Here is a 26,273-nt window from a genome sequence, read left to right as displayed (position 1 = left end):
CTAACCCTCATGCTATAAGAATATATATGTTGTTTGCCTTTTTCATATTTTTGCAAGGTTTGGATTGGAGAATGGATTCTGTTGAAGAAGGGGAGGATGATACGTGTATGATTAGGGTGGACACATTAGGAAAGGATTCTAGATATGGATGATAGCTTAGGGCTCGAAGAAAGTCACGGAGAAATACAGACACAAGGCCATAGGTGATCAAGATGCTAATTGGTCAATCAATAAGAGGCCTTGCGGGTTATTTCCTATAGTAGCCCCTTTGAGGCTATTTTTGTTGGTTATTTTTGCATGGGAAATAACGAGAAATAGTTACCTTATCTATTTTGTTTCTTAGTTTACGATGTTTATGATGAATTGAGAGCTTTTAAGCTTGTAGTTTCTAGGTGAAGTCTTGCATTAGATTAATCAAGTAGTTCTTAATTATAGTTGAGTGATTAGGGTGGATTCTCGATATTGCTCGTGTTAACTTCTTTCGCGTAATCAATTATTGAGTCTTTTTTTTGTGGATTCAATTTGGTTGTCTCGTCTTTGATTGAGTAAGATTTATTATTGTTTGGTTGGATTCAATTGAGAGGTTATGGTATCAAGTGTTTTTCTGCTCGTAAATTCATTAAAATCTCGATAATTCCACATATCCTTTTTCTTTGTCTTCTCTTTATCTCATTCTTCCTTTTTTTATTCTTATCAATAAGCCTGGTCATATTAGACAAAATTGTCCTAAATTAAGAAGGATATCATTAAAGAAAACAAAACTTTGGTACATAGAGTGATAAAGATGAAATGTAGGATAATACAAAAATTGAAAACATGTGTTTCATGGCCATAGGAGAATCAAGTGAGGTAAGGCCCTTCAATTATTACTATTGTAACATCTTTCAATCGAATCTTTATATGATAACTGATGAACTTCGAAAGGCCATTAACAAATATAAAAATATTGAGCAAGAAAAGAGAAATTAGAAAACTCACTTAAATACAAAATTGCCCAAGAAAAAAAAGATCTGGAAGATCCTCTTAGAAGCAAGCCAAATAGAAGTTGACTTACTTCAAGAAGAACTTGATAAACTTAATATGCAACTTAACAACATAAAAAAATCACAAGTTACAACTTTGTCAGATTAAATAATTCAAAAAGAAAATCACTATGTCACATCTTTAATGATTTTATAATCAAGTCTGGTTCTAACATATTTGCATATGATAAATCTTATTTCTCTTATTATAAACCCACTTGCTATCGTTGTAGAAGAAAGGGTCATAAATCATATAACTATAGACAATAGTCTCGTGGAATATGGATTTAGTGACCAAATAAAACTATTTATAACCTTCACGGACCCAAGAACACTTGGGTACCTAAAAAAACTAATCTTTTTGTTTTGCAGGAACGCACATCGAAATACCTACAAGTATGCAATATGGGTAACAGACAACAGGTGTTACAAGAACATGACAGGAAAGAAAAGAAGTTTTAGTTTCATAAACAAAATAGATGGTGGATCTATTATTATCATAGATAATGCTAAAGTTTTGAGAGTTAGCTTTATAAAATTAAGCCCTTCTTTGATTTAATCAAAGTATACCTAGTGGATGAACTCAAACATAACTTGTTGAGCACCAGTCAGCTTTGCGATTCTAGATTTGATGTATTATTCAGTGCTGTTAAATGCACCATAAGTAATGCAACAAAGAATATCACCCTTATCGGTGATTGGGTTGATTATACCTATGTTTTAAATAATATTGATTTACCTGTTTTATCTTATCTATTTTTCAAACCTGTGATCCTTAGTTGTGGCATAGAAAGCTTGGACATGTAAGTATGCATGCTATCGATAAGCTATGAAAACTTGATTTGGTTAAAGTTCAGCCTAAACTTAAGGTTGAAAAGGATCATATTTGTGATGCTTGTCAACTTGGTAAGCAGACTCGAACATCATTCAAAGTCAAGAACACTGTTAACCATCTAAGCCACTTTAAACTCTCCACATGAATCTGTTTGGACCCACCAACACCGCTAGTATTGCTGGAAAAATATATTCTTTTATTATTTGCAATGATTTCTCTCGATTTACTTGGGTAATGTTTTGTTCTCAAAAGCATGAAATATCCACTAATTTTGGAATATTTTGTAGAAGAGTTCAAAGAGAAGCAGGATACTTTATATCCACTATCTATAGTGATCATGATGGATAATTTGAGAATAAAGCTTTTGAATTTGTGGACAAAATGGGTACACTCAAAACTTCTATCACTATGCTCACCTGAACAATATAAAGTCATTGAATGAAAGAATAAACCTCTTCAAGAAATTGCCAGAACTATGCTGCTAGAATAAAGCCTACCTAATCATATTTGGGCAGAATCAATAAGCACAATATGTCATATTCTTAATAGATTCCTAATTAGGTTAATACAAAAAAAAACCTTATAAACTCTTGAGAGGAAACAAGTCTAATATCAACTATTTTTATCTATTCGATTGTAAGTGCTTGATCCATAATAATGCTAAGAATGATCTAGGGAGATTTTATACCGAGAGTGGCAAAGGTATTTTTATTAGACACTCTCCTACTAGCTGTGCATATAGAGCCTTTAATAAAAAAGCCTTAAGTTTTGAAGAATTATGCATATGGTTTTTGATAAATCTAATCCTATCCATATGAGTATGAGTTTTGATGATGAATAGGTGAATGATTATCTGATTAAAGTCACTGCTAAAAACCATAGAGCCAGCCGACACAAAATAAACTATAGTAATACAAGAGTCGGCTACTTCCCGTGAATATCCAACCACTAATATATCAAGGAATAGAGACATAATGCAAACTTTCTAAATGAGTTCATCATCAAAAATCCAAATTACAAGATTGTAATGACCCTCAATATCATTTTCTTAGTTTTCATACATTTCTAGTATTTTGAGCATTTCCATAGTGGTTACATGTCATTTATGATTTGCCAAAATAATCAGATTAATTATCGAACAGTTCATTTGGATTTTAGGCTCACTTCCCTATTTGAAGCTTTTATTGTTATGGAATTTATTTTTGACAAAAACTCCTAGTAAATAATTTTGGATGAGAAATTTTATAGTGCCATCAACTCCAAAATATTTATTTTAGGCTAGGGAGACCCTTGACTCAGTTTCTGATATTTCCAGACTTATTTCATCTGGAGGTAGTAATCCTTACAGTAGAGGTCTGCATCACTTTCCACCTGTTAGGCCCTTACAAGTACCACCTTAAATTATGAGCTCTTAAGTAGATCATGGTGGCCTCAATGGACAGAATTCTGGTTAAACAATGTAAGTTATTTAATTTAGGTCTTTAGTTTATGGTGCTGATCTGGGTCAGTAGGTGCAGTGCATCAAAGATTATGAGGGGCATGCTTGAAGTGTAGAGAGGTTGGTCATTAGTCAAGGGAATGCCCCAAGCATGGGTTGGTTGTTTAGATATATTCGCACATGTTACTTGCCAGCCTAGAGATCCTAAGGTATGTTATGATTGTAGGGAGGATGATCATTTAAGTAGAGAGTGTCCTAGGTGTCATTTGGTTAGCCAATTAGGAACAATTCATGTTTCTTGTTAGGTTAGAGCTTCAGGGGTTTGTTATGACTCTAGAGAGAACGATATTGGTCCAAAGAGTATCCCTAGTATGGTATTCCTTGTCAGTATATTCGATTAGAGGTAGTTAGCTTAGTGCCTCTATTGGTCATTCAAACGCTCAGTATGGGTTTGGGCACGCTCAGATTCATACTCCTTTGGGCACGTCAAGACTATACCTAAAGACTCTATCAGTTTAGGTGCAATTCAACTAACTATATTTTGAGCTTCTATTTGAATTTATGTTGGGGTTTTTATACCCATCAGTGGTTGTATATTTTGATATCACTATACCGATCATTTTATGCCCTTGTATAGAGTTACACACAAACACATACACACACACACACACACACACACACATATATATATATATATATATATGAGTACCCCTATAGATGATTTCTTTTAGTACTGGATTTAGTGGATCAATGTGGTATTGACCTTGGGCTATAGAAATTGGATATATATATATATATATATATATATGAGTACCCCTATAGATGATTTCTTTTAGTACTGGATTTAGTGGATCAATGTGGTACTGACCTTGGGCTATAGAAATTGGATATATATATATATATATATATGAGTACCCCCATCGATGATTTCTTTTAGTACTGGATTCAGTGGATTAATGTGGTATTTACCTTGGGCTATAGAAATTGGATTAAAGTCCCTTTCCTTTGCGATTCTTTTTTTTTCCTTCATGAATGAAAGTCTTTTTAGTAGTTGATATTATAATGACCCTTCAAGTTATTTTCTTGATTTCTGTGAATTTCTAGTATTTCGAGCCTTCCCATAATGGCTATAAGTCATTTATGACTTGTAGGAACCGACAGTTTGATTATTGGACTGTTTATTTAAATTTTTGGCTCATTTCCCTATTTTGGAGATTTTGTTGTTAAGGAATTTATATTGCAATAAAAATCCTAGTAAATAACCTTGGATGATAAATTTGATAATGCCATGAGCTATAAAACGTTAATTTTAGGCTTGGGGACCCTTGGTCTAGGTTTTGAGAATTCCAAACTCGTTTTAGGCTATTAGGTAGAATTTGATTCCATAACTAGGTATGGGACCCACAATTAATCAAAATAATTTTGGATGACAGTTTTGATGGGTTCGTTGAGTATAGAATGTCAAATTTGGTTTGGTATCATAGTTTATTTGTGCATATGAGGTTTGAATGAATTTTGTGTACTCAATCGAAGTCCATTTGGATATACCAAAATTTGATACCTCAATTTCTGGTGAAGTCTCTTAAGTGATCGTCGTTGTAGAGACCTTGTGACGCTTTAGCAGCCTTGGATGCTGTAACTTCCCGAAAATCTATCCTGAGACATCACACGGTGCTTAGGGCCACAAGTGATCCCAAGCTAACCCTTCTACTGGCATAACTCATAAGCAACTAAATAATGATGGAATCTAGAAAAAATACAATATCAATACAACTTTTACATTCTGATAAAATCTAAAAAAGGGACTAAGAATATAACTGACTCTAACTGACATCTGTGAAGCCTCTAATATACTGATTATAAATAGCTAGGACGCGACCTCAACCATCACTAATCAATAAATGAGAGTAAGGAAGTAAAATACATAAATAACATCTAACTAAAGTCCCCAAAGTAGGAGGACTCGTCATCTGCTGGTTGGAATCTGCAAGCTATCTGAATATGGTTTGCGTGCTACAACTCGTACCTACATTATGAGTCAATATAGCAAATAGACATATATGTGGATCAATACTTTGAGGATGTACAGAGTATATGAGAGTGAAATGCATAAGTAAAATATTATCTCATCATCATAATTTATAAAACCATGCATGCTAAACGTAAATGACTCACTTAAGCTGGAATATCTAAAATACTGAAATATGTGGCAATATGAAGCAAAACATACTTTATAAATCTTGTGAGCCATAACATTTAGTTCTAAAAATTATACTTGTATTCTCCCTTCAAATCATTCTTTCTAAGTGTAGAAGGACTCACTACTAAATCTGAAATCTGAAAGATGAAATCTGTAGCTATTATCTTTTCTGTAAGATATAATCTGAGTAAAACTTGTGAGCCTTTACACTTAGTTCTCTAAAAGCTTTTCTGTTCTTCTTTTACTATTAAGGAGAATACTTTATCTCTTATCTGAAAGAAAATAGTTTAAAACTATTTTGAAAACTATTACTTTGATTAGCAGCGAGGTTCTCTTAACCGACATAAACCATGTGAGCTAACATGGAGTCTAACGTCTTTTCCTTCTAAGGAAGAAATCTCACGTTAGGGAGAGGTGTCATACTCTTGTCAGGGAGTATAACCTACCCATGTGATCGATCACAAGCTAAATTTGTCATCCATATAGAAATGGAATAATCTTATAATCCGAACCTACATTGACTACGTAGTTCTGTGGAAGTAGGATGTGCTAAAGCCACACTTCCCGCTCGGTGCTAAATACTACTCTTTTTTTTTGCTATACTCATTCTGTTGGAAATCCACTTTAAAACTAGAATAAGGGTTTATCTAAAACCAATTATGCATTGATCTGATAAAATCTGTAATAATTTGAAAAGTGGATTCCATAGCTAATCTGATGATTGAAAGATCATAGTTTTACTGAAAATCTGAAAATAATCTGATAGTAGAATGTTTAAAGCATCATATTTTTTGAAATACTAATATTCAATCTTGGGATGATAACCCATGCATGAATCTCATGTCAAAACATCTTAAAATTCATGCTTGATAATTTTAAACACTCAAAATTCATCATAAAATTTGGAAATTCTGCATAATGTGTTGAAATATGAATATAGTCATGTAATTCAACTTCTAAATCATGGAAAATCTCATAAATTGTAGTAAATTTATAATTAAAATAAAGTTTTGGGTACAAAGATAAAATAATTATCCTTCTTCAAACCCCACATGCCTTAATTTGTGATCTTTGATGGAAAACTTGAATGTTGGATCCCTATTGATGTTTTGGAGATGAGATCTTGAATATCTTGTCTTGGGAATTCTCCATCTAAAGTTTTCTTGGAGAATCTATGGTGAAATTTGGTTTCTTGGAGAAGGGGCTTTTGATTTCTAGGGTTTTTCTTTAGAACAGAATGGTGAATAATGAGTCTAAAGTGCTTAGAATAAGCTTAAATCTTATGTTTGGACGGATTGGGGCCTTGGAAATTGACCAAAATGCCCCTTTTAAATTTCTAATCAAAATTGGGAAAGAACAAAAATCCCAATTTACCATGCCGCTGTGACGCGTCACTATCACGGTGGCTCACCAAAAACTGACGAATGGGAACTGGGCATGCAACGCGATGCACCACCATCACGGTGCCCTATAGTTTTGCCAATTTAGCCATTAGCGCAACAAACCACTATCACGTAGGCTTGCTGGAAATTGAAAATTATGAAATGAGACTCCTCCGCAGTATGGTGGAATCACGGAGTCTCACTGAAACTTGACAACTGCCAATTTGCTTAGCTCCGCGACGCGCTGAGAGTCTAGGTGACACACTAGCAACTTAAAAATGCTATAACTCCTTCACCGAGTGTCGGATTTGGGTAAATTTGGTATCGATGGAAAGCTTATTAAATTTTCCACACAATGAAAATTCAAAATCTTGAAAATTCTATATGTATAAAAGTGTATTCATTTTTAAAGTAAGTATTTAACATTCTAGGGATAAATTTTAAGCTAAGAAAAAGCACAGGGTGTTACAGATGCGTAACTGAGGGGTCACTTTAACAATCCTTTTCCACTTAAGTGGATATCAATTTAGTGACCAGGGTGTCATTTAAGTGGTCCCTGCCTCCCTTGTCATATTTTTTAGCAGTTAAGTGCTGCTTAAGTGGATACTACTGGTATTATATTCTCTTCTTTACCCAATTTTCCTTCATATCCTAGGGCATGTATCCCTATATTTTGAGTTTGATGTGTGGGAAATTATGAGGAATCATCCATTGATCCATTGAATCTAAGGTAAGATTGTTCAACACTCCTTGGCCATTTTCATTATTTTCTCCATCAAATTTCATACATTTTCATTGTAAATCCTTTGAATTTAGGTCCTAAATTTCCCAACTTTGCAGAGCCTCGATTTGTTCCCTATTTATTCTTAACTTTGGGCACATATTCTTGTCCTATGAGGGACATTATTACAAATTCAATTTTTGGATTTCAGTAGCGGGCTCTATGGGCTTATTTTGATCCAATTTTGGACCCAAAGTTTTATAGTGAATTATAGGACACGTTTTTCTTGTATTGTTGTATAGATTATTATTTTGATATCATAGCGACATTTTGGGATTGTGGATCAAGGATGAGTAATTTATGAATGATTCAAGATTTGTGATTCAACATCGAGGTAGGCTTTGGTCTAGTTTTCTTTACAAGATCGTGTTTTTAATAGATTGCATGCAAGGTAGGGATTAAAGTATGGGATTATGAAAAGTACATCATGAATTATTCTATTTAGGGAATTTAAGATAGAAATGTGACCCGAATCATAGCATGGTCCTAGAACCCATTATCCTTGCTTACGACCTTATTTAGGCATAGATTAATATTATGGATCCTTAAATATAGGACATATATTATGACATTGATTTGGCTAGTATTTTCCCTGGTTAGAGCTTTGTAGTGATTTATGCCCTTGATTATCATAGTTTCCTGAGTTATGGTGCTATTATTAGGTTAGTTATATATTGTTGGGCTTGAGGTCATGGTTATGATAACAATTGGACTCTAGGTGAGCATTCTATCGGTGCTTATCTTTGTATTATTTGCATACTGGTGAGACATGCATACTTTTAGGTGCATTTATGATCACTTGGTGGTATGATTCCAACCAAATCCTTGATTTTACTATTGTTTTCTAAAAATGAATTAATTCCGACTTTTATATTTTAAGATGATTCTTGTATGATGGAAATAGTTCCACCTTATTTAATGATTTATGAACTTTAGGAACTAAATGTGCTATTTTTAAAATTAGACCGAAGATGATTCCGGTCCATTATTAATCCACTTTTACAACTATTAATTATTTTGATAGATGGATATTTTGACCTTGTCTACACTATTATGCCAATTTTATATCAAACTTGATCTTAAGCAATGGATTTACTAGTGTACACTTTTTTAGTCTCGATTTTATCCCTCATCTATTGGATAGAGTAGATCAATTATGATGGTTGTTGGAAGTCCTAGTTCCAGACCAGGTAATGTATACAAATATCTTGAGTTTCCTATAGGTCTTTTCATCCCTGAGCCTTAGTGACGGAGAAGGACGATCGCCATAGATCTTGCCTTTGTGAGTTACTGAGCTGAAGGAGGTGTATACACTTGGTACATTATGGTACTTGGACTGGACATGGTATTTTTTATTTAAATTGTATGTATTCATTCATATGTATTGCCTATCACCAATATAATTGTTTGGTGTGTATAACTATTGGCCTTATGGGGGGGGGGGGGTTTGTATCGGTATAAGCTATGATTACTATTTGCTAAGTGCTTTCTTTCATATTTCGAGCCTATGAAGGCCTAATTATTGTTTTTCTTGAATATCTAATTACTTTGTGATTGATTATTAAGGTTAGTTCATGAAAGGATGGTTATGGACAAGTACCTGAGATTATTGGTACATTTTTGATTCCTTTTCTTTCTCATAGTAAGATATGTTAGTGTTAGATTATCTCATGTTTAGTCATCTTTTGGTTAAAGACCCTGATTATGCTGGTTTTAGCTTTTCTTATTGGTAAGGATTTCTCGAGATGTTAGGTTGGCTCCCTTAGGTATTTATATATTAGTCCTATATATGTATGTACGTGTGTGTATATATATATGTATATATATATATACGCCTACACGCACATATATATGTCTTGTTCTTATATCCCTCTCTTTCCTTATCTATTTATATAGTCATTTGCCCTTGTATTCCTACTATATCTCCTTCTTTCACGCTTTATTTATATATTGACTAGTATATATGGTATTGTACTTTAGTTCCTAAATACTATCATAATAAGATAAGTTTATCCTAATTGCACCCTTATCACTATTATATTTAGTTTCTTAGATAGTTGCGTGTAGTTTATATTCCTGCTTTACAAGTTATTTATGCTTTCATTATCTTTGGAGCTCAGTCGGCTGAATCCTATAGAGTACCATGATGTGTCGTGGATTTATGACACTTAAGATTCTTAAAACTAGGAATATTTTTAACTACGAGGATATTTTTATATGGATATGATGGATTTTGTAATGATTGTAGGATAAAAAGGCTTAGAGAAGGAATTGTTAAAAATTGAACTTAAAAAGAATTAAACGATCAAAGCCACGACCATGGAATCTGACCATGGTCATACCAAGCTTGTTGTACCAAAAATTAGAGGCTTGGTTCTAATAAGACACTCAAAAGAAAGATCATACAGTCGTATATCGATTGTATGATCACAGAAAGTGACTGTAGGAAAACTGTTCAGATTCTATATGCAAAAGTTAAGTATAAAGAGGATCAGACGATAACATCCCATGACCGTACTTTAAAGGCATGATCGTAGTATGAGGTTATGGGAAGTAACTCCAGGTTTACATATCTTATAAGTTAAAGTGTAGGATGATCCTATGACAATATTGTATGATCATAAGTTGATAAAATGGAGCTGTAATCAGAACCGTATCAATGAAGATCTGAAGATGAAGATCCACGATCCAAACCACGAGCACTAAAGGGTGATCGTGGTTCCTAACCACGATCGTACCTTCCAAGCATCCAAGGCCACTGATGTGCCATGGAAACATGGAACTTTTGGTACTTAAAATAATGAAATTATGCTTGGACTTAGGTTGTTTTAGGAGATATGATGTGTTTTTGTGCTTGTTATAGGTGAAACAGGTCCATAAGAGTATTGGGATGAAATTAGAAGAAAAAGACCTGAAGAAGAAAAAGTTGCAGATAATATGAATCACCTTACGAGTTGTCAACACATCAGAGGCTCATAAGTTGACTCCTAAGCACACTAAAAACCAAAGCCAAGCAAAAAAGCTAATTACAAAAAAGATACGAGTAGAGCATATGAGTCGTAAGATGAGGATGTGAGTTATGTCAGGAAACCGTAAACATAACAGACCTCAGGCTATAATTTAGAGTTGAAGTGTTAGAAAAGGCCAATTCAAAAGTTTGAGTATGACTCAAAAGATCAAATCGTAAGAAGAGCACTATTCAGAGAATGAAAGGAAGGAGTTCGAGGTGGTAACAAGTGAAGGCTACGAGTAGTATAGTAAAGGTACGACGTGAGCAAAAGTTGTAAGAAGAAAAAAAAGTTGAAGCCTTGGAAGATCAGACATTAGATAGGATATGAGGGACATAGTATGACTCGTAAGGTCTACGAGTCGTACCTTGTGCGAACTTACTTTTTCTTTTCCATTTTTATTAGGATTTCTTGTTTATTTTTAGATACTATAAATACCCTAGGATTTACCTTTTATTAGGTACATTTTGAGACATTCTCTTACATTATTTGACATTATATTACATACTTTACATTGTTCTTGAGATTCTTGGGTTATTCAATATCAGATTTTAGCTTTTATTCATCTCAATATTGTGCAATTAATTACATTATTTCTTTATTGATTATTGTGGATTGTTACATAAATATGAGTGGCTAACTTCCTTAACTAGGGTTGTAGGGACCTCAGTGGATTAACCATGTAAGGGAAGAAGGAGAATCATCTATTCTAAAGTACCTAAATGTATCTTAATCTTCTTAATAATAATAGACCTTAGAGCTACTACAGAAGCTTGAGGATTGCCTATATTTGATAACGTCCTCAGAAAGGAGTTTGAGATTGGGAAAAGAGGATTAAGATAGTAATTTTAAATTAACTTCCATCTTGTCATTCCACCATCTAATCTAATTAACTTAAGACTCAAAAGGTGATTGTTAAACTAAATTTATAGATCAGGAGAAATAAGGCGATGCCCCGAGACTCACAAGGTAAAGGGTGAGATTTATCAGCACGTTCACAAGACTGTTAATAATACATAGCTTGTCGACCCTACATACAGATCAACATAATAGGTGGGTTGAACACGAGAAACTTACAAAGTTAAGAAGCCAGGTAGAGCACAATCCTAGTGTTCATTTTCTATTTATAACTCAAGGTATTCAAGTTCCGTTACTACTTACTAATTACTTCCAAATTCCCTCATTTACTTTTCGCACTACTTGCGAGTCTTGTCCAAGTTAAACAACTGTTCAATATTTTCCCTGTGGATTAGACCCTAATCTAGTTTGGGTTACTATATTTGGAAATGACCGTAACATACTTCTTTGGAGGTTAGTTTTGGGTGATATCAAATTATGGTGCTCTTGCAGAGGAGAAATTTTGAGTAGTAAATTGAGTTAGTGAAGTTCGCAGGTTTTAGTTTTATGTTCTTGATTTGGCGTACACCAGTGTATATCAAACACTAGAAGAAGAGGCAATCCCTTACTCCCTTTTAATCTAGAACTTGAAAGAATACTTTAAACACCGTGAAAGATAGCACAACAAGTTTATAATGGTGTTACTGCTGGATTTCAAGACCCTCATAATGTTCCTCCTTCCCCACCTAATGATCCATAGAATATTGCTGGCAGATAGACTATAGGATTATTAGTAGCAACAATTAAAGAAGCTAGAGTAGTTGAGGAAGCACGGTTAGCTGAGGCTAGGCTAGCCGAGCAAGCAATGCTAGCCAGGCCAAGACAAGTGCCTGTACAATAAGAAAGAGTTCAAAGAGGTAGAGCTCCAATGATTCCTGTATATCAGTATCTTCAACCATATGATAAAGATAAGGATATGAGATATGTTGAACCTGCTAAGACAGAAGCTATCATTCTTTCTACTTTACCGCCAATGTTAAATTTGACTTCACTAGTGCAATGATTTAATTACTAAACTTGAAGGGTGAATTTTTAGGATCAACAACTGATGATTTGAATATGTATCTTGCTAATTTTATTGGGATTTGTTCGTCATATGCTATTTTAGGGGTAGATCAAGAAGCTTTGAGACTGTGCTTGTTCTTATTTTCGTTGAATAGAGAAGCATCATCATGGTTAGGGGAACTTCTGAAAGGCTCAATCACTACTTGGCATAAGTTGTATAGACAGTTTCTAAACAGATTCTTCCCTCTTACAAGGATACTATACTTCAAAGATGAAATTTATAATTTCAGAAAGTTACCTGTAGAGTCCATGTATGAGGTGTTGTTTAGATTCAAGAAGAAGCTGAGCATGGTACTTAATCACAGAATCAAAGGGTCTAACTTGTTGGAAATCTTCTATAGATCATTAAATGTCAGTTCTAGAGTAATAGCAGATACGATTCTGGGAGGTGCATTTTGCGTCTTGGGTGGGATGCTGCACAGGATATGCTTGATGATATTTCATTGACTAATAGAGGTTTGCATACTAGAGATGCTGAGCATGGTGCAAGTACATATGCTATTGGGGCAGATAATATTTATGGAGCTGGTCAGGATTTAGTAGCACAAGAGGTTGCACAACTTCGAACAGATATTGGGCTGCTTATAAAATAATTTATAATAATGAGTGCTGAGAAAGTAAATGTAGTTGAGGCACATGGATCTACTTTAGAACTTTTGAGACTGAATCTGAAGAGGAAACAAAGTATCTTGATTATAGGTTGGTAGATTTCCTAGTCCAAGGGCAAGACAATTAAGGTTAAAACTATTATAATGATAAATAAAAAGACAGAAGTAGGGATAGAGATGGTGATTAGTGGTAGACAGATGACAAAAAAGAGAAGAGTGACAAGTATGTTCCACCGGGTAGTCATTATTCTAAGTCTAGAATGAAGGCAATGCTGTTAAAACTGGTCAAAGGGTAAAAAAGTCAAGAGAGTTATATTAAGGAGATTAAGGCAGACCCGTCAGCGCTGAATCAAAAAGTTATGTCATATCCTACTGTAATCAAACAACTAAAGCAACAGTATGGATAGATGACAGCCATATTTAATCAAAGAAAACCTAGCACTCTTCCTAGTAACACAGTTGCAAATCCAGAGAATAATGGTCACTACCATGCCATTACCACTCGGAGTGGTAAAACCACTATAGATCGGCTTATACCCACTGTTGATGAACAAAAGAATGATGATGATTCTGTTGATATGGAAAGTAGTAAAAATCAAGATAAAGAAAGATATGAGGTCGATGAGCCTATGTCTAATCCTTTTCCTAGACCTCGCTTTCCTTTTCCTCAAAGGATGAAAACAAATAAGAAAAGGGTAAGTATTAGAAATTTTTATCTATGTTAAAGGAACTATCAGTCAACATCTCACTTGTAGAGGCATTAGATAAAATTCTAGGATATGCAAAATTCATGAACGATCTACTCACCAAGAATAGGTCATTCAGTTATGAGCCAGTCAAAAATATTCATCATTGCAGCATTGTAGTAACTAGATCTATGGTAGAGAAGAAGAATGATCCTGATGCTTTCACCATTCCTTGTACCATTGGATCTCTCAAATTTACTCGGGCATTATATGATTTTGGTGCTAGTATCAACCTCATGCCATTAGTAGTATTTGAGCAGTTGGGGTTTAGGGCTCCCACACCAACCACCATGAGACTTGTGATGGCAGATAGGATAGTGAAAAAGCTAGTTTGTATTATGTATGATGTATTGGTGAAGGTGGATTCTTTCATCTTTCCTGCTGATTTTGTGATATTAGACTATGAAGTGAACTTTCAAGTCCTAATTATTTTAGGAATACCATTCTTGGCTACTGGAAGGACGTTGATTAATTTAGATTTAGATATTGTGGGTATCTCGTTTGGTCTTTATACTTATAAAATTCAACTTAAGCTGGATTGTGTTCCAGGTATAGAACATCAATGTTGACTTAATCCTTCTATGCAAGAGGTTTTAAAGAAATAGATAATCAAGTGGTTTGATACCGGTGTAGTGTATCCCATTGCTTAGAGTAAGTGGTTTATTCTGATACAATATGTTTTAAAGAAAGGCAGTGTTACTGTTATGCCTAATGAGAAGAATGAGCTGGTACCTATGAGGATAGTCAAAGGATAGAGAGTGTGCCTAGACTATAGAAAATTGAATGCATAGGCTCAGAAGGACCATTTTCCCATACCCTTCATGGATCAGATATTGGATAGACTTACAGGCAAAGGATGGTGCTATTTTTTGGATAGGTATTCGGGTTACAACCAAATCATTATTTCACTCGAAGACAAGGAGAAGACAACCTTCACTTGTCTTTATGAGACCTTTGTATTCAGACGTATGCCATTTGGGTTATGTAATGATATAACCATATTTCAGAGGTATATGATGTCAATCTTCTCTAACATGGTATAATACACCATCGAAGTATTTCTAGATGATTTTTCAGTCATTTGTGATTCTTTTGATGACTGCTTAGTGAACTTGCCAAAATCTCTTTGAAGGTGTAAGTAATGCGATTTGGTACATTATTGGGAAAAATACCATTTATGGTCAAAGAGGGCATTGTGCTTGGGCATAAGATTTCAAAAAGGGGTATTAAGGTAGATAGAGTAATGATTGAAGAGATCGAGAAATTACCTCCACCATTTTATGTGAAGGGTATTTGTAGCTTTTTAGGACATTCTGGGTTTTATAAGTGATTCATCAAGGATTTTTCCAAGATTGCAAATCCCCTCTGTAGGCTTCTTGAGAAAGAGGTGAAATTTAAGTTTACTGAGGCATGCTTAAAGTCTTTTGAATGTCTGAAAGAGTAGTTGATGACTACTTGTATCATCATATCCCTAGATTGGTTCTTGCCATTTGAGGTTATATGTGATGTAAGTGGATTAGCCTTAGGGGCTGTACTAGGCCAACATAAAGAAAAGATCCTTCATTCCATCTACTAAGATATCAAGGCATTAAATCCTACTCAAAAGAACTACACAGTTACTAAACAAGAGTTATTAGCAATGGTATTTTCCTTTGAGAAGTTTAGGGCTTATTTGATTGGGACAATGGTGATTGTGCACAATGATCATGCTTTATTAAGGTACTTGATGGTGAAAAAAGATGTAAATCCTAGACTGATTAAGTGGTTTCTCTTGTTGCAAAAGTTTTATTTTGAAGTCAAGTACAAAAAGGCTCTGAGAATCAAGTTGCAGATCATTTGTCTAGACTTGAGGAGAAAGCTATATAGAATGTTGAAGATGGACTCGAGATTAATGACAGTTTTTAAAAGAGTAGATATTAGCTGCTTTCCAAGATCTAATTCCATGGTTTGTAGACTATGCAAATTATTTAGCCAGTGATCTAGTCCCAGAAGATCTCTCCTTCCAAAAAAAAAGTTTATGCATGAGGTAGGGAAATTTTTCTGGGAAGAGCCTTATTTATTTAGAATTTATGTGGATGGGATTATTCGTAGATGTATACCTGATGTGGAGATGATGAGCATACTTAAGGCTTGTTGTTCTTCACCAGTTGGGGGTTATCATGAAGGAACCTGCACAACCCACAAAATCTTAAAGTGTGGGTATTATTGGCCAACAATCTACAAAGATGCACATCATTTTTCTTCTACTTGTGATCAATGTCAACTTCAAGGTAACATCTCTAGACTCCATGAACTTCCTATGACTCCCGTTTTAGAATTGAAATTGTTTGATGTATGGGGTATGGATTTCATGGGACCTTTTGTGAGTTCATTTGGCATGAAGTCTATTCTTGTGGCTGTGGATTATATTTCTAAATGGGTGGAAGTAATTGAATTCCCCAACAAAGAAGCATGTAGTGTCATTGAATACTTCAAAAGCACATCTTTTATCAATTTGGCATACCACGTGCTATCATTAGTGATGGTGAGTTATATTTTTTGAATCGTCTATTCAAAAGTCTGCTTGAGAAGTATGGAGTGAAACATAAGGTGGCAACACCTTATCATCCACAGAACAGTGGACATGTTGAGCTGTCCAACAGAGAAATCAAGTGAATCTTGGCGAAGACAATAAATGCCAGTAGTACTAATTGGTCACATAAGTTAGATGATGCATTATGGGCTTACCGAATAGCTTTCAAGACACCCATTGGTGCTTCTCCTTATCAGTTGGTATATGGCAAGGCTTGTCACTTGCCTATTGAACTTGAACATAAAGCACTATAGGCTTTGAAGAAGCTAAACTTTGAGTGGGAAGATGCAACATAGTCATGAATGAACAAGATGAATGAGTTGGATGAATTTTGACTTAGCGTATATGAAAGTTCTGCACTTTATAAAGAAAAGATGAAGATGCATCATGATTGAAATATTGATAAAACAATCTTCAAAAAAGGTGACCAGGTATTGCTCTACAACTCAAGGCTTCGCTTGTTTCCAGGTAAGTTGAAATCTAGATGGTATGGTCCCTTTACTTTGCTAAGAGTGTTCCCTTATGGTGCTTTGGAATTGAAGTGGAATGGTGAAGCCCCATCTAAAGTGAATGTGCAAAGAGTAAAGCATTATACATGTAACACCGAGGATGCAAGTGTGATTTTTGAGATGGACCTTGGTGAAGTCTGAGTAACCAAGGCAACTACGTCATGTTGTGATATTAAATCAAAAGTCATGTGTCAGGCAACCCATATTTTTATACTTATTCATTTATAGGGTAATATGTTTGTTGAGAGTGTAGGACTAAAGATTGTAGAAAAGAGCCAAAAAAATTTGAAGAAGTTAGGTCATACAGACTCTTCATGAGTCGTATATTAAAGTAATGACTAGTGAGTAAGAGTCGTAAGGACGTGGGAGATGTAACAGATCTAGGTAAAAGTTTCAGAAGTCTTTATGACTCTCAAAATGAGTTGTTACCATAAGGTATGAGTCACCTTGAGTCATATCCACTCCAGAATCTAGAAAAAATACCAGGCCTTTATGAGTGGAGGTAAAGACCCGTAAGCCTGTGTATGAGTCATATGTATGACTCATACCAAGATTACCAGTCGAGGGTCTCGAGTTGACCCAGGCCAAAGGGGCACCCAAAATGGGTACCGATATTCGAAACAAAAAAAAAAATTCCATTAACGACCAAATTTGTAACTCTAATCACATAAATTTATTCCAAAACACTTACCAAATTTTTGGCATCACTCATATTGTACGAAATACTTACAAATTTTGGGTAAACAAGAAATAACTTCAAAAAGCCAAACTCTCAACAATTCACGTAAGTATTTTGAAATTAAATGCTTCTCATTTTGAGTTGAAGTTGAATCTAAGTTGAGATTAAGGAATTTCTTGAAGTTGAATGCCTGCGTATAATGAAAATTTTGACCCTAGGGATTAAAAATTGAATGTGCAATGAATTTTGGATTGATCTTGTACTTTGTTTGTTTAAATTAAGTTTTTGAACTGACGTGGGGTTGAAATTTTGTAGAATGGAAGGCTAGTTTGGGGATTGTGTATTAGAATCAACTCACAAGTTGAACTTTAATGTTGCAGTGGATACGAGACACCTTAGGTTTCCTACCTATATGTAACAAGTCATAACGAGACTCATACCCACTGACAACATAGTAGTCCAACTGAGTATAGATTCTGGTATGGGTACGAGTTGCAACGAGTCGTATCCAACCCTTATGACTCATAACCAAAAGTTGTAATGACATAGGAAGATAACATAGAATTGAGTGTTGTTTCTGGTCTGCTTATGGTTGATGGTAATGAGTCATAAGTTATCCTTACTGCTGGTTAGGAGGAGTCGTAAGCAGAGTAGTGAACATCCATTTATGCATTCTCTACTTACGACTCAGTTATATGAGTCGTACCCTGATGATATGACTTTTACACCCAATCACACCCAGAACAAAATATGGACCCTAACATAGATTTTTTTTTCTTTTCTTTCTATATTATTTACTAATGAGCGTTGGTACATAGGTACCATGCCTCCAAAAGGTGTGGCATCTTCAATATAAGTAGCCAAGAAGGGAACTAAAAAGACACCTATTTCAAGCTCTGAGTCGATAGAGTCATCAAGCAGTAGCAACAAACTTGTCGAATTCCCAATGAAGGGAAAGGTTGGGGAAAGAGACCAAAGACTGGCTTAAGGAAAAAAAGTAGTCACTCCGGAGGACACACCTCCGAGAGGACCCTGAAATAAGAACCCCCACACTTCATTGCCCTAAACACTATCCCAGTTTGAAGATGATAATGGAGATTACGAAGAAGACTCTAGTTCAGAGGAAGCAAGTTCGGAGAATGCTAATATGGAAGAAATTAATGCAAACCCTATCAATAGACAGGATCACCCTTAGCTCTTACACCTGCTTTGGTTCCCACCATTAAATGGTGGGGTACCTCGATATGCAGGAAACTTATAACAATGGGTTGAGAAAACTCTAGAATGGAAGAACCAAGAGAATTCTACGTCTTGAGAGGAAATTGGCTACCACCAGGATGTTAGAGCTACCCAAATTTGAGGCCCGATTAAGCTAGTACAGGTTTCAAAGGATGAACACACCGCCTGAAAAGTACTATATCACATTTTTTTGAGAGTTTTATATGGTGTACAAGGGAGATCTAAAAATATAGTATCCATAGGGGCAATTATGGAGAGGTGATAATCACATTGAGTCACTGGCCATTCGAAGAGTGAGGGTGAATATCTCCCTGTATACTATTTCTTGGTTCTTAAATAGACCAAAATTCTAGCCGCTGGAAAACACAAAAGAAATAGAATTTTGCATGGATGAAATACAAAAAATTACAGGGAAACAACTATGATCGGATGATAAAATATGACATTTCAGGTGGATCGCCAATTTGATCACGCTAAATAGTGTGGAGGTTATTTGGGTGGTTGGAGTCCCAGGGGTAGATTCACAAAAAATAGAGAAACACACACTTAACTTTGAGGCCAAGGCATGTTAGACACTGGCTAGACACAAACTCTGTCCCACTACTGGGGACAATGTACTCATCCCGGTTCGAGCAACTTTGATAGCTGGGTTGATGTTTGGGTACGAGTTTGATGTGGGAGATTTTCTAGCCCAAGGATATGAGATCAGGCTATAGGTGGAGAGAAGTTGTTGGTAGCATACCCATGCAAAATTATTCAAATTTGGTTTACTACACTGGTGCAAGTACTACCAGGGATTGATGAGCTGATTGAGTTGACAAACATCATAGATCTTGGGTTAATTCAGGATGCAACAAACCCAATGGCCAGACAGGCGAGAAGATAAGCTGATATATTAGTGAAGACATTTAGATAGAGTGGATAGCCTGATGTTGTTAAAACTGATACCACCACAGGTGGAGATATACGGACTGATCCATAGACCTTAAATACAACGGGTATATCTAGTCCCCCCTATGACTCAATATATACCACCTCAACCCAGAGCTATACCAGATGGTCTAATTATGGTCTCACAGTCATTATAGGATGAGGCTATAAGGAGATTGGCCATGTAGAAGGCCAAAGTTCAAAACATGTATTGGCTATGTAGAAGGCCAAAGTTCAAAACATGTAAGGTGGCATAAATCCCTAGGTTGAGGTAAAGTTGGAGAACCAAGATAGAAGGGTGCAAGGTCAGTTAGACGTATTCGAGTAGCGGATGGCCCAACAATTAGGTAGCGGCTAGGTTTCTGCTATTGCTGAGGTAAAATTTGAAGTGAACGGGATTAAGAAGATGGTTGACTAGTTGTATGACCGCCCGTTTATTCCAGCACTAGTAGTAGTAGAGGTAAAGCCGAATATCTATGTTAAAAATATTTGGGAGATTCCAGAGCTAGTAGAAGAGCCCCAAGAGAGAAATAAGAGCAAACACTAGAATGTTGAAAAGGATTCCTTAAAGAAGGCAAAGAAGGGTGGTATACTGAGTGAGAGGGACCAACAGACAAGGGTCCAGGAGATACAGAATGGAGCCGGTAGTTCAAAATAGATGACCTATGATGTTGATGGGGTGGTAAAGTACCCCCAACAATTGATGTACCAGTGAGTGTACCCGTCATAACCGGTGCCCCAAGTGAGAATACAGTCCTAGTAGTTGATGGGACGATAGCTGATGATAGTGGGACTCGATAAGAGGTCCCACAAGATGATACTGCATGATTCATCACCTTGAACACCCAAGTATCTTACCGATCCCTTGAATTATATTTTTTTAAGTTGCACTAGGGATAATGCATAAGCTTTAAGTTGGGGTGGGGGTGTACAAGGTCGCCATGGGCTATACTTGCCATATTTTAATGCCCGTGGCCAAAATATGAAAAATTTGAGGACTGACATGTTATTGTCTTCATGTTTTTTTTGTTGTTGATGTTTTTGTTTTGTTGTGTACTATGATAGCTGACCTAGGAGGAGAATTCTACTTGTGGTAGTAGATCTTACTTTGTGTGATTCTGCTAAAAATTATCTGATTTTGAAAATTTTTTGCCGAAAAATTGATACCCTACCCAAATTTTTTTGATAGACTGTGTGATATATGTATTTGTGTGACAGGACTAAGTATCAGATAATGGCATTAGGATGAGGAATAGAACAACTAGGGCTAATAATTTCATAACTAGATAAGTAGTACTTAGAAATATAACGTTGTGCGAGTGTGTTCGAGGTGCTACTTAGTTCCTAGTGTATCTGAATCTATAACTTGCCCGATTGGTCTTACCCAGGGTTACGATAGTCGAGTTGGAGATGATTATAGGCCATTTTTTAGATAAGTTCACTCGATCCTAAATGTCCAACCAATTGTGAAATAAATTCCTTGATCCTAATGTTTGAGCCTAATTGACCCTTTTCTGTGATTACACCAATTTCACCTTCCTTTTTCACTTACAATGAACTTTTCTTGGCCCTGGTCCTCCTTTGAAACGTTACACCTTAACTCAAGAAAATTGACTAAGTTGAGGGTGGCTACTATAGAGGTGCATAGGAAAAAACGAGTGTGAAGAAAGACGTGTATGAAGAAAAATGAAAAAAGGACAGGTGTGGTAAAAATAAAAGAAAGAAAAAGAAAAAAATTGCAAGAAAATAAAAAGAAAGTGAGAAAACTACACCTAGTCCAAGTTGAATGTGCTTTAAATTAAAAAGAGAGACATAAGGTCAGAAATAAAATGAAGAAAGAAGTGAAAATAAGTGGACCCCAAAAGAAGCATAGTGTCAAGAAGGCATAGTCACTAAAAATCTCTAGAAAAAGATAACATAGCAGCCCCTAACCTATGTTACAAGATGAATAAATTCCTTTAGTGATCCTACCTCGACAATCTAAAAACATAGGAAGGGAGCATATGGGCAAGCCTACGGTATTCTGTATACTCTGGCGGTATTTCTTAATAAGCGAGAGCGTCTTCTATATATCACTGAATAAATTGATTAATATTAACTAAGTGAATGGGATCTTTTTGACTGTGAGTATATATGGGTTATATTTTTAGGTTACTAGATTGTTTGGTTAATGCCATTTGTGTCTATGCCCGGTTGTCTATTACTAATATAATGCCATCATCAGATTCCTTTATGTTACTCTGTGTGCCAAATCAATGTATACAGTTTGATTCTTGAAAAGTTAAAACTAGGAGAGGGAATAAAAATATGGAAAATTGAATTCAAAATCACTGCCATAGGTATCTTAGGATCCTCTTGTTTAAGCATCGTTGTGTTGTGTTATAGTTTTTGATTTTTGCTTTACCCGAGGACAAACAAACTTTTAAATTGAGGGTGTTGATGCGCCGTGGAAGCATGACACTTTCGATGCTTAAAACAATGAAATTATGCTTGAACTTAGGTTGTTTTAGGAGATATGGTGTGTTTTTGTAGGAGATATGGTGTGTTTTTGTTCTTGTTGCAGGTGAAACAGGTCTATAATAGTATTAGGATGAAATTGGAAGAAAAAGAACCTGAAAAAGACAAAGTTGCAGATGATACGAGTCACCTTACGAGTCGTCAACTCATCATAGGCTCATAGGTTGACTCATAAGCACAACAGAAAACAAAGCCAAACAAAAAAAACTAAGTACAAGAAAGATACGAGTGGAGCATACAGGTCGTAAGATGAGGATACGGGTTGTGTCAGGAAACCATAAGCATAACAAAACCTCAGTCTATAATTCAGAGTAGAAGTCTCAGAAGAGGATGAGTCGGATGTTTGAGTATGACTCAGAAGATCAAACCGTAAGCAGCCCAGTGTTTAGCGCATGAAAGGAAGGAGTCGTAGGTGGTAACGAGTGAATTCCATGAGTCGTATGGTCAAGGTACAAATCCTGAGTATAATTCGTAAGAAGAATAAGAGGTTGAAGTCTTAGGAGATTAAACACTAGAATGGATACGAAAGGCACGGTACAACTCGTAAGAAGACCTAACAAGTGGGCGAGCGAGTCATATCTTGTGCTGACTTATTTTTCCTTTTCCTTTTTATTAGGATTTCAAATTTATTTTTAGATACTATAAATATTATAGGGTATATCTTTTATTAAGTTACATTCTGAGACATTCTCTTACGTTATTTGACATTATATTACATACTTTACATTGTTCTTGAGATATTTGGGTTATTATTCAATAGCATATTTCGGGTTTTATTCATCTCATTATTGTGAAATTTATTACATGCTTTCTTTATTGATTATCATGGATTGTTGCATAAGCATGAGCGACTAACTTTCTTGACTAGGGTTATGGGTACCCTGGTGGATTAACCATGTAAGGGAAGTGGGAGACTCATCTATTCTAAAGTAGCTGCATGTATCTTAATCTTATTCATAATAATAGACCTTAGAGCTACTGCAGAATCTTAAGGATTGCCTGTATTCTATAATGTCCTCACAAGGGAGATTGAGATTGGGAAAAAAGGATTACGAAAGTTATTTGAGATTCACTTCCATCTTGTCATTCTTCCATCTCATCTAATTAATTCGAGACTTAAAAGGTAAGAGTTGAACTGAATTCACGGACAAGGTGCATTAAGGCGATGCCTTGAGACTCACAAGGTAAACGGTGAGATTTATTAGCACGTTCACAAGACTGTTAATAATAATAGCTTGTCGACTTTACATGCAGATCAACAAAATAGGTGGATTGAATGTGAGAAACTTACAGATTCAATAAGTCAGGGAGAACACACTCTTAGTGTTCGTATTCTATCATTTACAATGTAAATCATACAAGTTTGGTTACCACTTATTGATTACTTTAAAATTCCCTAATTTACTTTTCCAAACTGCACATGAGTTTTGTCCAAGTTAACCAACTATTCAACGTTTTCCCTATGGGTTAGACCCCAACCTGGTTTGGGTTACTATATTTGGTATCCACCGCAGCATATTTCTTTGGAGGTTAGTCTTGGGCGACATCAACTACCGACCCAAATTTCCTATTTTATTTAGGATAAAATTTATTTTCTTTGTAAATAATATAATAGGGTTATTTGCTCGAGTTGACACTACTTCATATTTTACAACATTATATTCTGATATTTTAAGGAATATTCTTGGAATTTTACAGACATCATTTCTAGGGTTTTAATTCAAGTTGTGATTTTGGGATTTTGTTCTTATTGTAAGCTCATAATAATGTTCTCATATATGAATCTTCGTGTGTTCTTTCAATTATGAGTAGTTGTTGTGTCCTAGCACATAGGAAAGTATACATGGTCACCCAATGTCATGACCCGAACCAAAGATGGCCGTGATAAGTATCTCAAGTCCAACAAAGACCGGAGACCACCCCCTGTATCTAACCAAATAGAACACAATACCCCCAACAGTGGATGAATTCTGAACATTTAACAAGATATCATAAGATAAGCTCAAAGAATTTAAGTCATGTTATAATCTAATAACTGATAACCAACCAGAACAACCAACCAACATCACCATCCAAGTCCATAGTATTCCACATAGCCTTCTAACAAAACCAAAATTAATAAAGTGTTGGGACATGCCCCCGACCATAGCAAAAAAAAGTCTAAAACATAATCTAAGACATAAGAAAGCAAAACATGAAATAAAGTCTTTTGGAGGATGGAATCTCACCACTTCAAGTCAAGTCACAAACTATCCATAAACACTTGATCACTCCACAGGAAAAGTAGAGGAAATTCCGATGCCTAAATCACCTGGAGATACAACGTCTGGTGACGGTTAGAAATCGGAGCGCTAGCATGTAACTCAGTGATAGGGGATAAAATAATGTGATGGTTAATAATCCAAAACTTGACCAAAATCAAATGTGCATAGTAATATGCAAATACATATAGAAATAATACCACATGGGGTAGGGAACAATGCTTATCATGAACTTTGAAAACCTTAGCATGGATTGTGTAGCATAACTATCATAGATAAGGCACCCACAGGCTATACGGGCCCAACTATCCCCCAGCTGAAGGAGCCCAGTGATTGTAGCCATACAAATTAGAGGATAATCATATGTCATATGCTTTATGGGGGACTCAAAACTCCCAATATAAATCAAAGTGACTTAAGTACCAATTTATAGAACATGAGGGACTCAAACAACCCGATCATTTAGACCCCTACGTCGCAACTACGGTTTCTAGTATTGGTCCCTCGGGATCTCCACTTTCATGACTCAGCGACACAACCCTCATTAAAACCTAATTAAATAATGTATCACATATTCCCATTCATAGAACTATAATACACATTTAGGCATACCTATTGGTATCATCTTACCAACTACAATTTCAAGGTAGTATCAACATGCCAAACTAATTATCATCATTTAAGAAAATTCACAACCCTCTTGGTTCAATTATATATTAGGTTGGGTAATTACGCAACCCCATAAGGTTAATTTAAAAATTATTATGCTTTATGAAGTTTTCACATTATGCAATAGTTAAAGAGTAGTTCAATGTGCACACTTTTCATATTCAAATCCAATTTTACAATTTAGGGGCTGAGGTCATCACCACTTCAACTGTAAATATTCATAAATCGGGGGAAATCACAATCCCCTAGTTTATTCACCATACCCATGCACCCCGTGAATTCAAAACCATAATTAAAGCATGAACAATCATATGTAAACCATGGAAAAACATTATTCAAACATAAACATTTAAAACCCTAAACCTATTTTCCAAAACCAACATCAAAACCATATGAATAATACTTTAAAACACATGCTTTCAACAAAGTAACAATTGGGAAAGAGTAACACTCTTTAAAGATTCTCATATATGGAGAAGAAACCTTGAATTTACCCTTAGATTCTCAACCTTGAAGAAACCCTAACTTTCTTTGCTTAAAGGAATTTGAGAGAGTAAAGAGGGTTTTCAATTTGTTAAAGTGTCAAAATAATGCCCCAAAGATGTCTGATGAATGTGGGGTCTATGTGGGTAAAGAGGGAAATGTCCAAAGTTCCCTCAATTTTAAAACTAAAAAATAGTTATCTGTGACTACGGGTCACACGACTACTCATAACAACACATTAAAACTCATTACTGCGAGTCGTAGCCAAGATAGTGTCATTAAGCACACATAATACTGACCCTATGACTCGTATCATACGACTCGTTAAGGGTCCCTACGACTCATATGGTCCTAGTCATCACCAGGACAATAACATTTGGAACACACACTGGTTTGACTACGGCTGGGACATAACGACTCATAATGAGTCTA

Source organism: Capsicum annuum, chromosome 8, assembly GCF_002878395.1.
Source record: "Capsicum annuum cultivar UCD-10X-F1 chromosome 8, UCD10Xv1.1, whole genome shotgun sequence".
Lineage (NCBI taxonomy): Eukaryota > Viridiplantae > Streptophyta > Magnoliopsida > Solanales > Solanaceae > Capsicum > Capsicum annuum.
The sequence above is the reverse complement of the archived record's forward strand: the minus strand, read 5'-3'. Positions refer to the sequence as shown.